The following is a 20,204-nucleotide window of genomic DNA, read 5'->3' as shown; positions in this document are numbered from 1 at the left end:
TTTTATTTCATATGTTGGATAATACGAAAGTAAAACAATCCATTATTTTGCTATCTAATTTACGCGCGCGCGCGTGTGTGTGTGTGTGTGTGTGTGTGTGTGTGTGTGTGTGTGTGTGTGTGTGTGTGTGTGTGTGTGAAAAAAAAAAACTCACTATGCATGGTTACAAAGATTTAGACGATTATATTTATAGCTGGGATGATATGATCGAACTAATCAAATACCAGAATTGCTTCATAAAATATACTAAATTTTTCAATAGCTTTTCATTTTGACATGAGAAGGGAACTAAACCCTGTTGATTAATGCTACCATTTATTTTACCTGAAATTATTTACAATTCAAATCTTCTCTAATTGGATTGATGCTGTCGATTTTTGCTTGGGACAACTACATTTAATATTTGCAATTGGATAGTTTTTTTTTTTTTTCTCTTTATATTTATTTCATTAATCATTTTCCTATCACAAGAATCGTTCTCCACTCAAGAATTTTTATCTCATTTTCTAATTTCTACAATAAAGTAAGATATCATTGTTACTGTTTACTGTTGATCCCTCACAATATTTAAAAAAAAAAAAAAAAAAAAAAAACAACAACAACAACAACAACAACAACTCTAATACAAAATGGCATGATTATTACATAAGTATTTGGGCTCCAAGTAGGACTGTCATGCAGGATAACACAGTGAACAAATGTTAAAAGAACGTTGCCCTGAATTTGAAGGAAATGTGCCCAGAAAAATCTTCCCTATGCAATACAATAGTCAGCAATGATAACACATCTGCGATCAGCATTCAACATGTCATCCAAATAGAAGAAGGCAGCTTCAATATCAAATAAGATGTCATCTGCATCCATATCAAACTCAGTTCGACTATTGATTGGGCAAGAAGGCAAACCAAGTCAACTACCAGCCCCTCAGAATAACCACTACACCTTGTAGACCCAGAGTTTGCACAAAGAGCACTCAATGAAATTTCCACTCACGGCTCTGCAACAGACAACACAGCGAAATTTGTCAGTCTGGTAAAAGATCGAGATCAACACTGGAGGTTAAAAATTTTGTCTTCATTGTGTTGACTTTAATACCGTTACTGTTTATGCCGTCTTACATGTCTGCAATTTGGAGATTCACACCTCCAGGGAATCTGCAATAACAACAAGACCGTTCACAGAGAGAAACTCTCATGAGATAATAGTACAGAACTCATGAAACAACACCCCAGAACCATAATAAAGAGGTGTGGGAAGAGTATTTAATCCTAATGAATCCCAACGCACACTCCAAACTTAAGGCTTTTACATTCCGTGCCAGTGTTCCATGTCCGCCACCTGGAGATGCATTTTCGGAGTTGATGTCTCTCACAGAATTTTTTCAATTTTAAGTATGTATTAGGGGGAGAGGGAGGGGGTTGTATCGTAAATATATTTTCCAAAAGTTCATTTTACTTATCAATAAAAGAGAAAATGATTAGCAAAGATATTTGCATCACAAAGTAAATCCACTGGGAGTCACTCGAGTTGTAACACTAACACTTATCTTAAAGAAAATTAAACTGAACAAATCTAACCTTACAATTAATCACGTACATCACTATCAGAAGTCTCTCAATCAAACATTGGAAGGGGGGGGATTTTTTTTTGTTGTTTTAACCAACTCAAGGAAACTTTTGTAGTTTCAAACAAAGCAGATGACATCTGGGAACTGTTATACATCGTTTCAATTAACTCTCTTGTCTTGGTTCAATATTTTAAGTAAACATTTAACATATGTTTAAGCATTAAACATATTATCATGTTATAAATCTCAGCGATGTTGCATGACTGGTTTTGTTTACTGGTTATATTTTTTAAATTCAAAATTTCCCTTTCGAGTGTAATTTTTTTTTTTTTTTTTTCAAAAAATAGTGTTAATTTTAATTAAAATAAAATGCAGTCAATAATAATTAAAACAAAAAACAAAATTAACATTAAAAATGTATTTTTATTGAGAAAATAGGTTGTAAAAATATACATCATATATGAAATATCTTCTATTATATGAGAAATTTAATAAAAATTAAGTTTACTTTTTTAACGACTTCTTTATTCATTTTTGGTGTAAATACAGACAAAATACTAATCAAACGAAAAAATAATGCGTACAGTTATTCAAAATTTATTACATTAAAACTAAGGTGAAGTACTGACATTCACTTTTCAGTAAAAAAAAAAGTATGATGTTGAAATGCTACTGTTCCATTTACTTATAAAATTGCTTTTATTTCTGTCTTTATTGAATTACTTTACAATTTTTTTATAATATCAAAGTAATTTTTTAATATCTCTCAAAATAATTATTTTATATCTTTCAATTTTTTAAAAATGTCCATCAAGATAATTTTTTATATCTATCAAGAAATTTTTTCATAAAATCTATCAAGATAATTTTTTTATAACATCAAGATAATTTTTTTTATAATATCTATCAAAATAATTGTTTTATAATATCTATCAAGATAATTGTTTTATAATATCTATCAAGATAATTGTTTTATAATATCTATCAAGATAAATTTTTAATAACTATCAAGATAAATTTTTAATAACTATCAAGATAAATTTTTAATATCTATCAAGATAATTTTTTATAATATCTATCAAAATAATTTTTTTATAACATCTATCAAAATCATTTTTTTATAACAATATCAAAATAAATACAATTATTAATATCCAATAAGTTGAAAACATGAGAAAACAATAAAAAATAACTCTTTAAGCACCAAATCTGACTTTTAAAATATTTACTAGTTTTCAACTCTCTGGTGCTTTTAAAGATAGAAATATTGATCTATTATAATTACATACGTGCAAACGTGATCTCAACACAAAAAAACAGGCATTAATAACAGATCCATTTAACAACAGGAGAGCTCATCTGTTATCAGCATTCATTGTTACAACTCAACAATAAAAAAAACAAGTGTCTATAATTCATTGATCAGCAATTGACTGAAATATTTGATTTATGTTTTCATTTATTGAAATATATATATATATATATATATATATATATATATATATATATATATATATATATATATATTAGCATCGAATCTGGTTTTTCAAATGTTTTCTTATACATACATCTATTATATCTGTGTGTTTGTGTGTTCAGTGCTAAAAGTCAAAAACTACAAAACAAACATTTGCAAAGTTTGGTATATTCTTGATCGGCGTCACACTTTATGAATAATATCTAAAATTTAGAAAAAATTCATTCTCTAAGAATCAACTGGGCAAGGTTTCATCAGAAGAGTCAATTTTTCAGTATTATGTATTTGGAAATAAAATGCTGATTCATGACTTTAGTAATCTATTATATAAAGGAGAGTGTGTGTGTGTGTGTGTGTGTGTGTGTGTGTGTGTGTGTGCGCGCATGCCCAGCTAGAGCAGATGAGAGAGAGAAAGAGAGAGAGAGAGAGAGAGAGAGATACAAGTTTTAATAGAAATAGGTTATACTTTTGTCCTGGGAAACACCAGAGAGCCCAGTTAGTATATATATATATATATATATATAAGAACAAAGAATTAATAAAACATGTTAAAACACTTTAAACATATTTAATTTTCAAAAAGGAGATACAAATTAAATTGACTGTCCTTAATATGCGGAGTTTCGAAAGAAACACTTTCCTTCACATCAGTGGGTAGGAATTAGCAAAATGCAGAATCGGATTTTGCTTGCAAAGTATTTAATGAAACTGCAAGTGAGCCATAGAGCTTACTTGGTAAAAGTTAAAAAAAATAGTGAGGCAAAGGGACTGGGGGAAAAAGAAAAATTATTTCACGTTAATGGATGGTCACGTGAAGTATAGAAGATTCAATGACGGTAAAATCCAACAAAAGTTGATTAAAGTCCGGTATCCAGAAGTAAAAATCCAAAGGAATTGCGTTACTGGAAGATATTTCGAGGTCATCCAAAATGCAGAATTCTGTGAAATAATTCACAAATAGTTACAAGGAAAAAAGAGTGAGTTCAAAATATTATTATAGAAAGAAAGATAAATTGTGCATAGAATGAAGAAATGAAGAGATTTCAAGACGTTTCTGCTGAGGCCGAATTTGAAAAAGGGTGTGAAATTATCAATCAAGTTTTTTATAGGAGGACACATAACAAAATCATGTTTCTATGTACGATCGTTACATAAACGATATCCTTTTATTCATTCGATATTTAAAAATAAAACTATCGAGAAATAAGTAAAGTATTTCTGGATATCATCTCCTCATCAGCATAAAAAAAGGAAGGGGAAGAGAAAAGGATATTGTTTCCGAAACGATCGTACATATAAACATGATTTTATGTTTCCTCTTCTGAAAACTTGATTGATAATTTCACACCCTTTATATATATATATATATATATATATATATACACACACACCTCTAGGTAATTACACCATTGAGCTTATAACTGCAATACCCAGAGCACAACACCTTCAAATATATTTTACTGAGACTTTGCTCATTTAGACCCTGTCTATTACACTCTCTAATATATATATATATATATATATATATATATATGTGTGTCATCCATAGACAGACTGTTTCGCCATATCACAGCTCTTCAGTGCAGCTAGACTAGAACTTATTTTGAACCAGAGTTTGAACCTAAATCCATCAAATTGACAGCCAAACATTCTACCCCCTGGCCCATTGGATCAATACCCGCAAACAACCTCCTCAAATGTCTATCTATATAAACATATGTCCCTCCAGTATTGCCCAGTAAATTACCATTTTCAGAATCTTCTGTAATTTTCAAGTTTATTTATTCTATCCTCTGTTGCTACTTTTACTAATATTCCCGTATCCTCTTTCTTCCCACCATTTCCCTCTACCCCAATTCCCACCATTTTGTTAAGACAAGCAAGATTATCAGAGTTTTAGCATCATATAGACACTGATGCACATCGATATAGATACAAGAATAGATATGGGACAATCCATCAAGGTATCACAAATTTTTTAGTTTTTGAATTTTTGAGATGAGGATTGATTATCTATATATTAATACGATAGTGTGTGTGTTATTTTCTATATCACGCTAACATCCAGGTCGTTTAATTGTTATGTACTTCCATTTCTTGTCATAAATAATTTTACCAAGAATTCTTCATAAATGTTGGTGTCAGTTTCAATGGTACTTAAGTCATCTATTTTTTTAATAAATTTTTATCAAGAATTTTTCATCAGTTTTGGTTTTGGTTTTGACTATAACTGATGGCACTTAAATCATCTATTTTTTTTATAAATTTTTATCGAGAATTCTTCATAAGTTTTGGCTTCGGTTTCGATTTCGATTATGGCTAAAGGAACTCAAGTTAAGCTAATGCACCCACGTCATATGGCTATACTTTTTTTTATTTTTGAAGTCACAAATTTATAATATATAAAAATCGATAGAACATTAACTCTATAAGAATATATACGAAATATGCAAGAATTAAAATATCATATTTAATCATACTTTATGACCGGGCTTTGCCGGACGTTCATGCTAGCTTAGATAAATACTTTCGCAGTTTTAACAAAATAGCTACAAAAATAGGAGTGTCTCCACCTACGCTGAACATCTACAGAATGCCAACATCAATATATTACATATGAATGAATCTCCTGTGGAATTTTCACAGGTCCTGCTAATTCATATTATTTGGATTCCTCTGACTACCGTTCTCATCTTGAGTATTGTTTTCACAACATTTCGATCGCTGTAACCTACAATATAACCTTCGACCTTCTTCAGGTGTATCTTGTAAAACTCGTAAATTTTACTGTTGAACTCTGGTATCTCTATGGAACCTTTATTTAATCCACGGCGGGGGGGGGAGGTAGCATGGTCTCGTCATGGCTGATGGAATGAGAGCATGTTACCTCTGTAGATTAAATAAATATTAAATAGAGGTTTCCATTCAAAATTTTGTGCAGATTCTCAACCAAATTCAACAAAAAGATTCCCAAGTTCGATAAGATACACCCGAAGACGGCCAGAGGTTACATTGACAGAAAGAAACGTTGTGAAAATAGCATTCAAGATGAAAACAGTAGTCTGAAGAATCCAAATAATACAACATTTTTTAGTTTACTGATGTATTGATGTAACATACTCTTTTGTCTTTGAGAAGGGAACATCAGTGAAAGAGAAAGAAAAAGGAGGGACAAACGTGGGAATTACAATCCAAACAAGAATAGAACAGAAACAACACCAGAAAACTGTGTATTCGAAACAATGGATTTATAAAAATGTACTCCAATCACAAACAAGGAATAGAAACATCATTTAGAAAAATGAAAAGTAAAGAAAACGAAAGAAAAGTAGAACAATTCAAAAATATAAAATGGAACAGGAACTTTAAAAAGGGGGGGGGCACATCCAAGAAACGTAATATGATGTGCGCAGGCTGACAAAATACTTAAAAACACAAGGAGTTATAAAAATGGGAAAACTTGGGGGGGGGGGGGACAAAAATGCAAATTTAAAACACATATATAACGGGAAAATATATTTTTCACCAAAAGTTTTTTTTTTTTTTTTTCACTAATGAGTGATCACTTATCAAGTCAAAAAACTATTTGAGGATGAAAGTTAAGGAGATGAAGGTATTTATCTCCCCTCTATGGTGAGAAGATGTGACACAAGGTCAGAAACTGGGATCAAAGAGCTAGCGCTCCAGAGAAAGAGCGCTCTGACTTGTAAAAAATGCCTGGGTAGCCCTGTCGGCATTCCCTAGTAGGAGCGCCTCAAGCGATTTACAATGAATTAATCCCTTCTCAAAGATAGAAAGCAAAATCTGAGGATGGACCTTCTAGAACTGCATAAGACCAGCAACGTATCACACTCAACAGGGAAGAGGTCATTTAAAAAATGGTCTAGACTCTGTTGGCTGAAGTGGATATATTAATAATAAATAACGATGAATGCTATCAAAGGATTAAAAATTTCCAATTTCCAGTTTACAAGAATTCTGGCAAAAGAACTGGCCCATTAAATCATCACCCCATTAGCCTTCTTTCGCTTTTCGCCAAAATATTTGAGTCCATAATTAATCAAGCTCTAGTCCATCACTTTACAGTTGCTAAACTTCTGACCAACCAACAATATGGATTAAGGCAAGCCCGTTCTACAACAGATATCCTAACTGTAATCTCTGAACGTATATACCATACACTGGACAAAGCAGGGGAGGGGAGGGCAGTAGCCCTTGATATATCTAAGGCTTTTGACAGGGTATGGCACGATAGTCTTCTTAGGAAAATCAGATCCTACGGTTTTACTGGACAAATACTTAACATAATTAAATCCTTCTAAAATAAAAGAAGAATCCAGGTTGTCTTCAACAGTCGTACATCTAAATATGATACAAACGCGGGTGTATCTCAGGAATCTATCCTTGGACCTTTATTATTCCTAATATTCATAAATGACCTCCCTCATAAAATTGTCTCTGAAATGGGTATATTTGCTGATCACACCAGGCTCTATAACAGGCATGAGGGGAAAACAAAAGAACACATATCAAAGGAAATCGCAGAAACATTAGAGGAAGACCTCCAATCTGTAGTGGAATGGAAACAAAAATGGATGGTCACATTCAATACTGCTAAGACTAAGCTTGTTTCCTTCAATAATTACGAGAAACCTTCTCAACCACGAATAGCTATGGCTAAAGATACATTACCTGAAAGTACTTCTTTTAAACTCTTTGGCTTAACGTTCACAGCAAACATGAGCTGGAACAGATACATTGAGAGCATTGCCAAAGCTGCTGCGAAGAATGTGAGTTCGCTCTACTTCTGCTTGACAGTATCCCGTGCCTCTATAAGGCCACCATTCGCCCATGTATGAATTATTGTTGTCACATTTGGGCTGATGCATCTGCTACTAGTCTCTCACTCCTGGACAGGGTTCAAAAGAGAGTTGCCAACCTGATAAGTCCTGAACTGTGATCTAAGCTCCAACTTCTGTCCCACCGATGAAATGTTGCATCCCTGTGTCTGTTTTACAAGTATTTTAATGGTGGATGTTCCGATGAACTACACACCCTTATACCTTCTCAACGTAAATATTCTCGTCAAACCTGACAAGCAGCAAAGTCCCACCTCTACACAGTAGAAATCCCTAGATGTAAGAAAGCCTTCCAGTCTAATAGTTTCTTCTTCAGAACTACTAGACTCTGGAATTCCCTTTCGGGTTCCTGATTCTCCAACTGTGCTGACATGCAGAAGTTCAAGTGTAATGTGAACAGACATCTCGCTGCTCAATTCCCTACATAGTATCCATGCAACTTATGTCCCTGATAGTAGCCCCCTACATCAAAGTGACTGTGACTTGTTTGGGGTGAAAATGTAATAAAAAAAATAAATACATTTAAAAAAAAACATCAATTTCTTCAAAAACGGGTTCCATTCGGAATTCGATGCAGATTTCTAAGTTCAACATAATACACTTGAAGATAATCAAAATCATTCTCAGAGTATTCGAAAAACCCATAAAACTACAAGATTGGAAAAGAATATTTATGAAATTACCAAAGATTAAGTATTAACGTAGTAAAATATTATAGAGAAGAAATAAAAGTTATTTGTTGTATATTTGGATATTAATGTAGTTTAAGGACCGTGCTAAAATAATAACATGATTATTTAGAAAGTCATTCTTAAACATAAGAAGATGCACTTTGTTAACTAATCTGTATTTTCACCTAACAATTTTAATAAACAAGATATCGTAAAAATTGGATTTAACTTCAAAATACTACCTAAAAATAAATAGCACAGTTCGCAAACTGTACAAGCATCTATGCCCCCCCCCATTCTTTTTAGCTTGTTAACAATGATACACTTTTTCCGAGGATATTTGGAGGGTGAGTTGGGTTTTCTTTAAAAAAAAAAAAAAAAGGCGGGGGGGGGGGGCTATTTTTGTTTGTCAGATGAGGCACCTTTTGTACGTGACAAGACGCAGTGTGTAGATTGCGTGGCTACACGTGAACGAACTAATGAATTAGTATTGATTGTTTAACAAAAACATTAACGGATGATTGAACAAATGAATAAATGAAGCAAGTGACAAAAAAGAATTTGAATGAATATCGCTAAAAATAGTTTCGTTTCGAAATAATAAAAACACCGAGATTTTGTTGTCTTCATTGCGTTTCTTAATTAAGTTCAGAAAACAAAACATTTTATATATATATATATATATATATATATATATATATATATATATATATATATATATATATATATATATTAGCGTTGGGACGATTAACCGGAATCGGAATTGAGAATCAGAAAAATCGGAACTTTTTGAGGTATCAGAATCGGTATCGGAATCAGAAAAATTATAGTCTAATTTCCGATTCCAAACCTATTCTTTAAAATGTTTTAAATAAAAAATGAAAAAAACACAAATTGCTTTTTTTATTATTATTATTAGAAGTTGTTCCTTTACAACATAAGACTGAGGAGGGTCAGAGAATGAGTTGTAAATCTCATTTACAGATTTAACATTGATTAGCAGAGTTTAATTTATTTATTGGTCATTTATAACTTGCCTATTGCCTTTGTAATCGTTTTACATCCATTCGCTAAAATGTCTATGTGTTCTCATCGGAGAGAGTGCATATGATTATTAACAAATTTTAAATGTTCTGGGGGGGGGGGTAAATTTCGTTGGCGCCAGCTGTACATTGGGATGTTTGTCATCGACTTTTTCTGAAATAATTAAAGTTTTATGGCACCTTTTTGGACACAAGGAAATCATTAGACTCTCCAAACCTAATTTAATTTATTTTTATTAGTTTTTATTGTAAGCAAAGTAAATGTTCTATTCAATATTACATATTTTAAAAAGCTTTTCGCACCTATTTTATAAATGGCCACATGGTGTCTATTATAAACTTCAGACTTTAATATCAAAGATTCAACATGCTTGGAAATTTTTTTTCTGGTCCTGGTTTTGTATAATCACCTCATCCTTTGAAATATTTCATGTTTCCTTATATTTTGTTTGTTCTTGGCACAAGTGAAAATATAGATGAAAATCTCACAAGTTTATCAAAACTTTGAAAGAGCAAACATTGAGAAGTTTGTTAACTTAAAAAAAAACTTTCATTTACATTTAAAATACTCAAAACATATGAGATTCTTCTTTTTTAGGAGATTGTGTATGAGCACACTGAAACATTATTTTAGAATTTAGAATGGGGGTTCAGTTGTGCATATAAATATAATGTAAACTGATCCCATTTCGGTACATTATAACTTTTTAAGCAGTTAAGTAATTTTTAACACTTATTCTAAGGCTGATCAGCAAAATCATAAAATCACATTTAATTGCTATATTTTCCATATTGCCACCCATACTTAGGGTTAGTAGTAGGAAAGGAGCGTGGTTTTTATGTCTTTCAAAAATACTATATATTAATATGATAACGTGCGTGTTATTTATTTTGTGTGTCACGATTACATCAGAGTGATTATTGTTTAATTATGGATTCCCATTTCTTATAATAAATAATTTTACCAAGAATTCTTCATAAGTTTTGGTTTCGATTTCTGATGGAACTCCAGTGATCCATTTTTTTTTAATAAATAAGTTTATCAAGAATTCTTCATAAATTTTGGCTTCGGTTTCGATTCTGAAGAAACTCATGCTGATGCACCAAAGTTTTTTATCTTTGAAATCTCAACTTTTTAGCATATAAAAATCAATAAAACATTAACTCTATAATAATATATATGAAATCTGCAAGAATTAAAATATCATATTTAAGCGTACTTAACGACTTGGCTATGCCGAGCGTCCTTGTTAAGTTAGATAAATACTTTTGCAGTTTTAACAAGAGTTACAATAATATCAGAGCATCTCTATTTATTGCCATGAATACCAACATCAATATATTACATATGAATGAGTCCCCTGTGGAATTTCCACAGGTCCTGCTAGTTGTTATTATTTGCATCTCGTTTTTGTTTTGTTTCTTTACTGCAAAGCAAATCAATTTAATAACCCACCAAATTTAAACATTCATAGAAGGAAGGCACGTAATAGTTAACGAAGCCCAACACCATCTCCATGTTAAAAATGGTTTTCTAAATAGTAAGATTATTATTTAGAAATTCGTTCATAACAATAGGAGGGGAACATTGTTAATATTTTGTTCTTACATCGTTTTCTCATTTTATCTACCAATCCTCGACTATTTTCAACTGTTTATGAAAACTTTCAAGTAGGATGTTGTATACTAATGACGAACTGATACAATTTGGCTTTGTTTAAAATCAAAATAAACCTTTTGTTATCTTTCAATTTGCAATACATTACAAGGAAAACATTTGAGAAAAAATACACCCGGAAATTACCTGGGGATTTATGTAATAATTTGAAAATTTATGAAAAAAAAACAAAAAAACAAAAAAAACAAACAAACAAACAAATATCTAATTAAATATTTATAAATATTAAAAGAATCGGAAATCGAATCAGAAATTTAGAACGGAATCTGTAATTGGATCAGAATCAAGAAAAATTTTGGAATTGTCCCACCACTAATATATATATAGTGTGTGTGTTTGGTTATTGTCTCGAATTCAACCTAATTTAAAAAAACAAAACCGCAGAAAAATCAAAATGTCATATTCCAAAAATCACATAAATTGATCAAGTAGTTTTATTTTTATAAAGGAAATCATAAACAATTTATGATACTGGTGCACTTATTGATCCGTGTTGAAATAATAATATTATTTAGAAGGCCATTCTTAATATGGGGTGAGGAGGCTACTGTTTTGTAACTATTCTAACAATTAAAAATAAAAATTCTTTCCAAGCGAAACTGGCATAGGGCCGACAACTTCCCTAGATGAGTTCATAATTAAAGGATACTCTAACTTAACATCTAAATCTGACCTCCAAGATCGCCATGGGCATGGAATATGTGCCTACATTAAAGATGGCTTTCCGTGTGGTAGGCATATCTCCAGAGAAGGCCCTAACTTACTTATATGTGCTACCAGGTTGCACTTGCTTACACCACTGCATTTATATTAGCCCGCTATCGCTCCCACAACAGTGGGATTACTATCTTTAAGAGTATATCTGAGAAAATTGACGACATTCTGTCTGCTCATCCTTCGGCTAACATTCACATTTGCGGTGACTTCAATGTCCATAATGTGGAATGACTGACCCACTCAAATAAGACAGATGATGAGGGGAGGTTCTGTCATGATTTTGCTATTGCCTATGCCCTCACTCAGATTGTTCATGAACCCACCCGTGTGCCCGATACTACTGGTCAATATGCAAACCTTCTAGACCTTTTTCTCACAACTTCCTCTGAGCTATGTTCATGTTCCGTTCTATTTCCTCTGGGATCCTCCGATCACTCGGTTGTATCAGTTAAGATAAAAATGAAATGTAATAAGTCTTCAGATGTACCTCTCCACCATACTGTATATCGATACTCTATGGCTGATTGGGATAGCTTCTGTACATTTATATCTGATCTATCTCTGCATTCCATGTTTAAAAAGGATGTATCAGATCTGACCGAATGGTTAATTGTAAGCATAGACTGATTCATACCATCCAAAAAATTCCAACAAAAACCTAACAGCCAACCATGATTCTCCCCAGAATGTGCTGCTGTCATCGCGCACAGAAATCACTTTTTCCGTAGCTATCAACGTAATAGATGCACTGAGACTAAAGCTGCTTTCAGGCCTGCCAGCAACGACTCTCAAAGAGTAATAAAAAATGCAAGAGACCTATATGCTCAGTCCGTTAAATCCAAAGTAGCTGAGCAGCAGCTTGATTCCCATCAGTTTTGGCAAATAGCAAACAGAATCCTGAACAGAAGCGTGCATTCTATCCCAACCATCATTAATGGGCCTCAGGTCATCTCGTCAGCATCAGACAAGACCAAATTATTTGCCAAGAACTTTGCAGCTAATTCTACCCTATGCGACGAAGGCCATCAACTCCCCGTATTTTCTCCTATAACAGACAACACGCTATGCAACATACAAATATCTGTGCATGATGTCGCCAAGATAATCAAGAACCTTGATTCCAGTAAAGCATTGGCATTCCAATCATAGTGCTGAAAAAGTTTCAACCAGAACTTGTCCCCAGACTTACAAAACTGTTTTGCCTTAAGGAGAAGTGCTTTTCAACACCCTGGAAAACCTCATCAGTATGCCCTGTATTTAAGAATTCAAGTGATAAGTCATCTCCCTCTCAGTACAGACCAATAAGTCTCCTGTGTGTAATGAATAAGCTGCTGGAATCCATATTAAATAGAGAAGTAGTCAACCACCTCAGCAGAAATAACCTTCTTAGTGACATGCAATATGGCTACCGTACTGCTAGATCTACAGCAGATGTGCTTATAGTTATATCCCATAGGATTAATGAATCTCTCAACAAAGGCTTCCTTTCTAGGGCAATTGCTCTTGACATATCAAAGGCCTTCGATAAGGTATGGCATAAAGGCCTACTTCACAAGATTTCCAGCTACGGTATAACTGGAAATGTTTTCTCAATTATTAAATCATTTCTCTCTGATAGGCGCATAAGAGTAGTGGTTGATGGGCAGAAATCAGAGGCCCACGGTATTAATGCTGGAGTCCCTCAGGGGTCAATCCTGGGCCCAACTCTTTTCCTGATCTATATCAATGATCTCCCAAAACACATACTTAAATCATTCGTTGACATCTATGCTGATGACACAACCATCTATGACAACACATCAAAGGCCGTAAATGAGAAAGTTCTCTCTGATTCTCTCTCCTCTGATCTTGAGCGTATGGTACAGTGGGGGAAGAGGTGGCTGGTTACTTTTAATGCATCTAAAACCAAGCTCCTATCTTTACATCATCAACGCTCTGATCCCTATCTGGCATCAATTGAAATGAATGGCTCTCGTCTTGGGAAGGCTCCATGTTTTGACAAGCTTCTGGGTTTGACTTTTACTCCTGATCTGAAGTGGAACACGTACATCAAGTCTGTTGCCAAGGTCGCTGGGAAAATAGTGGGGTCCTTCTACCGCTCCAGAAGATATCTCACTATTGATGCAATTCTCTATCTATATAAAAGCCAAATACGTCCAAGGATGGAGTACTGCTGCCACATCTGGGCTGGAGCTGCTAAAAACAGCCTATCCTGCCTTGACAGAGTACAAAATAGACTTCGTGGCTTAGTGGGGGATGCCCTTTTCTCTTCCCTGCAACCTCTCTCCCACAGAAAAGACGTTGCGGGCCTGTTTTTGTTTTATCGTTATTTCCATGGCAAGTGCTCATCTGAGCTCCAATGTCTGGTCTCCCCATGCCAATCTTTTACGATAAACACCAGTTTAGCTGAAACCACTGTCAATAATTTTCCCACTCTTTATCTGTGCCTAAATCAAAACGTAGATTCCATAAACAAAGCTTCTTTCTTAGAAGTGCACGCCTGTGGAACTCTCTTCCGTTTGCCCGTTTCCCACCTCACTACAACTTGGATGTCTTCAAGTCCAACATAAACAAATTCTTGATGACTATCCCATTGATTACTGTACACGCAATAACCCTTATCCCCGAGTGTCTTCCGGGCCTTGATAAGTGGTGACCTCTATGTAAAAAAAAGAAAAAAGAAAAGATATCATAAAACTTTAATTTAACTTAAAATATATTTAAAAATAGCACGGTTTAATAAGTGCACTAGCACCCGATTTAAAGTAATTAATGTAAAATCGGCAGCATTACAAGGCTGATCTCGCAAGTTTGAATTATTGTGGATTTGTCTTTTTTTCTTTTTTTTTCCAAAATGGTGGCGCGAGGCAGTCTTTTTTTACTTACTCATGAAATTGGATTTTCTTGGTTAAAAATAAAACTACTTGATCAATTTACGTGATTTTTGGAATTTGACATCTTCGTTCCGTGACGGATACGTACATCATAAGGAATTTTCTGTATGTATTTCTTTTTAATTATTTTAAATTCTAAAAAAAAAAAAAGGTCAGTGTGGCCTGGTTGTCCCATTAAAGACTTCTTACCTGCAAAGAGTTGCTTTTTAGGGGTATTACCCCAACCTCCCCATGTTAAGAACGGCTTTCAGAATAAACACCCTCAATCTCCCCATGTTTAGAACGGCTTTCGAAATAAACATTCCCAACCTCCCCATGTTCAGAACGGCTTTCGAAATAAACATCCCCAACCTCCCCATGTTAAGAACAGCTCTCGGAATAAACACCCTTTGCAAGCAAGTCTTCAGTGGAACAACTAGGCCGCGTTGACAAAAAAAATTATAATAAAGAAGACGAAAGAAGAGAAAACAAAACAAAAACAAAAAAAAAACAGCTGTGAGCTGCATATTTTTATGACGTCACAGAAGGCACGTGCAAACATTTTATCAAAGGTGATAACAAAGACGATGCCGCAACGTCTGTTGTCTTGCAAGTAAACAAATACGGTACGAAAAAGAAAATAATAATAATAATAATAATAATAATAATAATAATAGCATTTACTTTTTAATTCAAGATTCAAGAATGAAAAATTTAATTAAAAAATAATAAAGCTAATAAAAGTAAAAAAAAAAAAAAAGTTGTCCTACCTAAATGAAACGCTGATACTACAACTGCTATGTGTTGTGGGTTTTTAGTGCAGGAAGTTTAGTTAAAAAGCGTACGGATCTCAGTTAAGTAAAACTTAAGGGTAAATCTATTTAGTAATAAATACAGACATTCATCAAATTTCCTTTGTGTTTGCTTACTATCACGTCAGCTGATATTTGGGCTTGACGATGAATGCCCTGGAAAAGTCACTTCTGATTCATGTTTACCAGTTTTTAAATATGCATACCATTATTTTCTGAATAAGAATATTTAAAAACTGGCAAACATTAATCAGAAGTAACTTTTCCCGGGCATTCATCGTCAATCTTCAAATAACAGCTTGTGAACAAACACAGACGGAACTTGATGAACGTCTAAATACATTATTTCGGTAAAAGTGCATTTGAGGTGCTTAAATTAAAGTTGGGCACATCTCGAAATCTTTTCCCATCCCTATCTCAATGAATTTATTTTTCATAATAGGTTTCGTAACTGGAACTTGTTTCTTGTTATGCTAAGGTTTAGCTGACAATTTTCCACTTCTAATATTGTGTTTTGTTGTACGTTGCAATTGCATAGTGTGAACGACAAAATAATGCAATATCTTTTTATGGTTTTATTAAATAAAGTCGTAATTTACGCACTTAAAATTCACTTTTACCTATTATTATTATTATTATTTATTTATTTATTTATTTGAGAACCTGTGGTGTTGGTGTTCCCTGGAGTCTGAGTTACAACAAGTTTCCCTAGATTTCTAGTACTCATCATCACCTCTTTCGATAACCTTAGCAAATTAAGTTTGCGTTATCACAACAGCCATTTACAATTGATTTCTCATTGATAGTGACCATTGATCTTTACTGGAATTTGGGTGGCAATAAGACTCACCAAGGTCCCATTCCTCTTTGCACTCGTGGAGGTGACCGAAGACCGAAAGCACTAGACCTCCAGTGGAGGTCTGATTAGTGCTTTTTCGGTCTTTCCATCCTCCTTAATTATTTGGTGTGGCGCCAGTTTACAGCGGTACAATCATTTTAATCCAAAACACGAGTCAGCAAATAATTAAGGTGCTAATGCAGAGAGTGATCCGCGCTATTTTTTAAATCGTATTTCCATATTTAATTAAAGTTTTATGATATGTTTTTTTTATTATTCAATTGTAAGGTTAAAGTACATAATAGGTACAAAACACTCTCCCCTCCCCATGTTAAGAATGGCTTTTTAAATAATAACGTTATTATTTCAGCACGGGTCACTCACACTCACTCTCTGCATGAGTACCATAATTTAAAAAAAAATGTCAAACAATTCACAAATGTGACACAAATTGAAATTAAATAAATAAATAAACAGAAATTTAAAAAAATTCAGATCAAGTGTTTTTGTTATGATTAGTGATCAATATGGAATCAAATTCTTGGCATTTTCATTATTGAATTGTTGATATTGATTTTTTTTTACTGTCACAAACATCAGAGTTTTAAAAAACAAAACAATTCTTCACGTGAAGAGGGGATACTACACTTTGCTTCTAACAAAAAGAAAGATCTCAATAATTAGAAATAAGAAACAATGTTTACAGAAAATAACATAACAATAAAAGACATAACATTTAAATATATATAACACTTATAATGCGCAACACAACACCGGTGCACAATGGTGCACCTGTTTCATTCGAGTTGCACACTGGTGGGGGTGGGGGACACTTCGTACACCGTAGCATGCAACCGGACACATTATTGACTTTTCTGACACAATTCAATGAAAATATTGATAAACAAAGACGCCCACGTATGGTTTCCTTTGAGGAAGAAAGAAAGGCTGCGGAACTTACGCTCATAGAAAAGGGATCTTAAAGTTTATATTTTTTAAAGGTGCTTCTACTGAATTTGAACTGAACAAAATCGATTTTTGCCCAACTAAAACTTAATTTAAGGTTAGCTTAGGGTTATGAATATTATTATTATTATTATTATTAAGGCCAAGTTCAAATTCTGTGAAAACAGACCCCCCCCCTCCAAAAAAAACAAAAAACAAACTTAAACAAGATGCAATCGAAATAAATTGTCTGATCGGTGCAGATCACAATGAATGACTCAGGGCTATTCGTTCTAACTGTCAAATAATGTAAAAATAGATTTTACAGTGTAATTCAATATAAAAATGTTAAAACTGTTTTCTTGTTTGATTTTTTTTTAATATGTAAAATTTAAAAACAATAATTGTGTGCACTGTGCAGTCAGGGACGAGTTTGTTTTTAAGTATGTAGTGTCTTTATACAAAAAAAATATACGACAATGAATTACACAGAAACACAAGGTATTAGTGTAGTGACATGAACTCCCTCCCCGTCTTCGCTGTCCCTCTACTCCAGTGAGGTTTTGTTTATTTATTTTTGGGAAATTCTACCTTTTAGACGATTACGTGTGATTTTACAACCTTGCCAGTCGAACTTATAGTCAGTAGGAGAACAAAAAAAAAAAAAAGAATTAATTTAAGGAGTCAGAATTATCCGGAAATAGGATTATTTTACATTAAATTTATATGTAAAAAATGATACCCCACTCTAAATTCTAGAGTCTACCAGCAAACGTAATCGCTTAAAAAAGTAGAATCGATTCTCATTCTCGAATGGGGTTGATTTAGCGGAGTTTTAATTATTATGTTATTTATTTATTTATTTTCGTACTTTAATTTAGTTATCTGAAGAAAATATGAGTATTCATTTTAAGTGCGTGAAGTTTTGTAAAGGCACGGACGCAAATATTGGACATAGATGATGAAACTTGGTGATAAATCCATCCTTTAGAGTTCGGCTAAAATTATGGAACAGGAGTTTAATTTTGTGTGGTCGACTTTCGGCTGTTGCCAATATGGTCAACCATGAGGGCTGATTTATGTAAGAAACAATTAAAATAAAGTTTGATACGAAAGAAAATGTTGTTGTTTTTTTTTTTTAAACTTCACGTGTGTACAAATAAATTTTTATTAAAGCATACGCTATGGACTTCATCGGCGCCAAAATAAATTGTTGGTGCGTAAAAAAAGTATATATCAGAAAAAGATTTTTCAAAAATAATAAAGGGTCTGTTGCCCGGGAAGTTAGAGTAAAAAAAAAAAAAAGGCACAGGCTACAATCGGAAATGATATTTCTTTCGTAAAACGAACATAAATAAACCTAGTTTTCTAGTTGGATGTTAAGTTACGTGTCTGTGTCAGGAGAAGAAGAAAAAAAAGTAATAATAAACAAGAGAAAGGAAAGAAGGACCTACCAATACTAAAGGAAACTCCTGCACGCCGATCGTACAGCGTAAAAAGGGAGAGAATAAAGAAAAGTAGAGGAAAGAGAAGACCAGTTGCTGGCCATGTGTAATTAGAAAAGGAGAGCGCCTGCTGCTGATTATGATTATGATTCTCTACCTACTCCTGCTACTACAGCAGCAGCAGCAACTGTGCATGAAGTAATAATGTTAGTGAGAGGTTCTCTTTGGGAATTCAGAGTTCGAATTTTAGAATGGGCACTATTCAGTACAACTACATCTATTACTAGCAGAGACTTGACTATCCGAAGCTGAACTATATTATCAATTGCACCATCTTTTAATGTTCAATTCAGTTTACTATACTATTTCTAGTTTCTTGTCCAGAATTCCCCTATATTAAAAAAATAATGAAATGCAATTGCATAGACTCCTGACGAAACAAAAATATCATATTCCAAAAATCACGTAAATTGATCTAGTAGTTTTATTTTTGTAAAGAAAATAATTTTTAAACGATTAATGGTAATTCATAGGCATTACAACATAAATCTCGCAAGTTTGAATTATTGTGTTATCTCCCCTTGTTTTCCTTTAGATTATTTTCAAAATGACGGACAAGACAGTCGCTCTTCTCTTACTCATAAAATTTTATGTTCTTATTTAAAAATAAAAATACTTTTTACATGATTTTTGGAATATCTTTGTTTCGTCACGGGTATGTACACTATACAGATTTTTCTTTATTTTGTTTTTTTTAATACACAGGGAATTCTAAACCTGAAGATATTTCTATTGCTAATGGAGATTTGGTATCTATTTGTTTGAAACCGAAACTAAATTAGTACTTTGAGAATTTTATTTTTTAATCCTAGCGGTGCCAGGAGGCAGGGTGGAGTTTGGCTCTGTTTTGCCTTTGTGAAGTAGAATGCCTACGCTTTTTGACCTGGTGTGACTAGCATCATCATCATCATCATCATCATCATCATCATCATCATCATCATCATCATCATCATCATTTCTATCCCCACTGTCACCTTTCTCCCTACAGCAGTTCTAACAGGAGTGAGTGGGAGACGACGAGAGCTTTTTGACAATTTTCTTCAGTATGAGTTTAGTAGGTGTCAGGAGAAGACGTAAGCTGACCGTTCTCCATCAAAATAGATTTTGACGTTAAACATAATGTTTTGGGTTTTTCTCCTTTAAAAAAAGAAATTTCAATTTCATTCCCAATTAATTACAAGGTAACGAGGCCTTACCAACTGGTAAAGTCTCATAAAGG

The 20,204-nt window shown here is 33.3% G+C and overlaps 1 protein-coding gene across 1 annotated transcript in view; it reads right to left on the bottom strand.

Moving 5' to 3' along the window:
• The window catches only part of LOC145293980 (tRNA (32-2'-O)-methyltransferase regulator THADA-like), a 177,448-nt gene extending 158,378 nt beyond the window's left edge, over positions 1-19,070 (bottom strand). The window contains exon 1 of the mRNA XM_080140866.1: positions 18,935-19,070. The gene's annotated coding sequence lies outside the window, so the exon portion shown is untranslated. The remainder of the gene's footprint in view (positions 1-18,934) is intronic.
• Between the last annotated feature and the right edge of the window lie 1,134 nt (positions 19,071-20,204).

This window comes from Euprymna scolopes, chromosome 15 (assembly GCF_053919585.1).
Source record: "Euprymna scolopes isolate OS-2025 chromosome 15, ASM5391958v1, whole genome shotgun sequence".
Taxonomy (NCBI): Eukaryota; Metazoa; Mollusca; class Cephalopoda; order Sepiida; family Sepiolidae; genus Euprymna; species Euprymna scolopes.
This window is presented reverse-complemented; position numbering and strand designations above follow the sequence as displayed.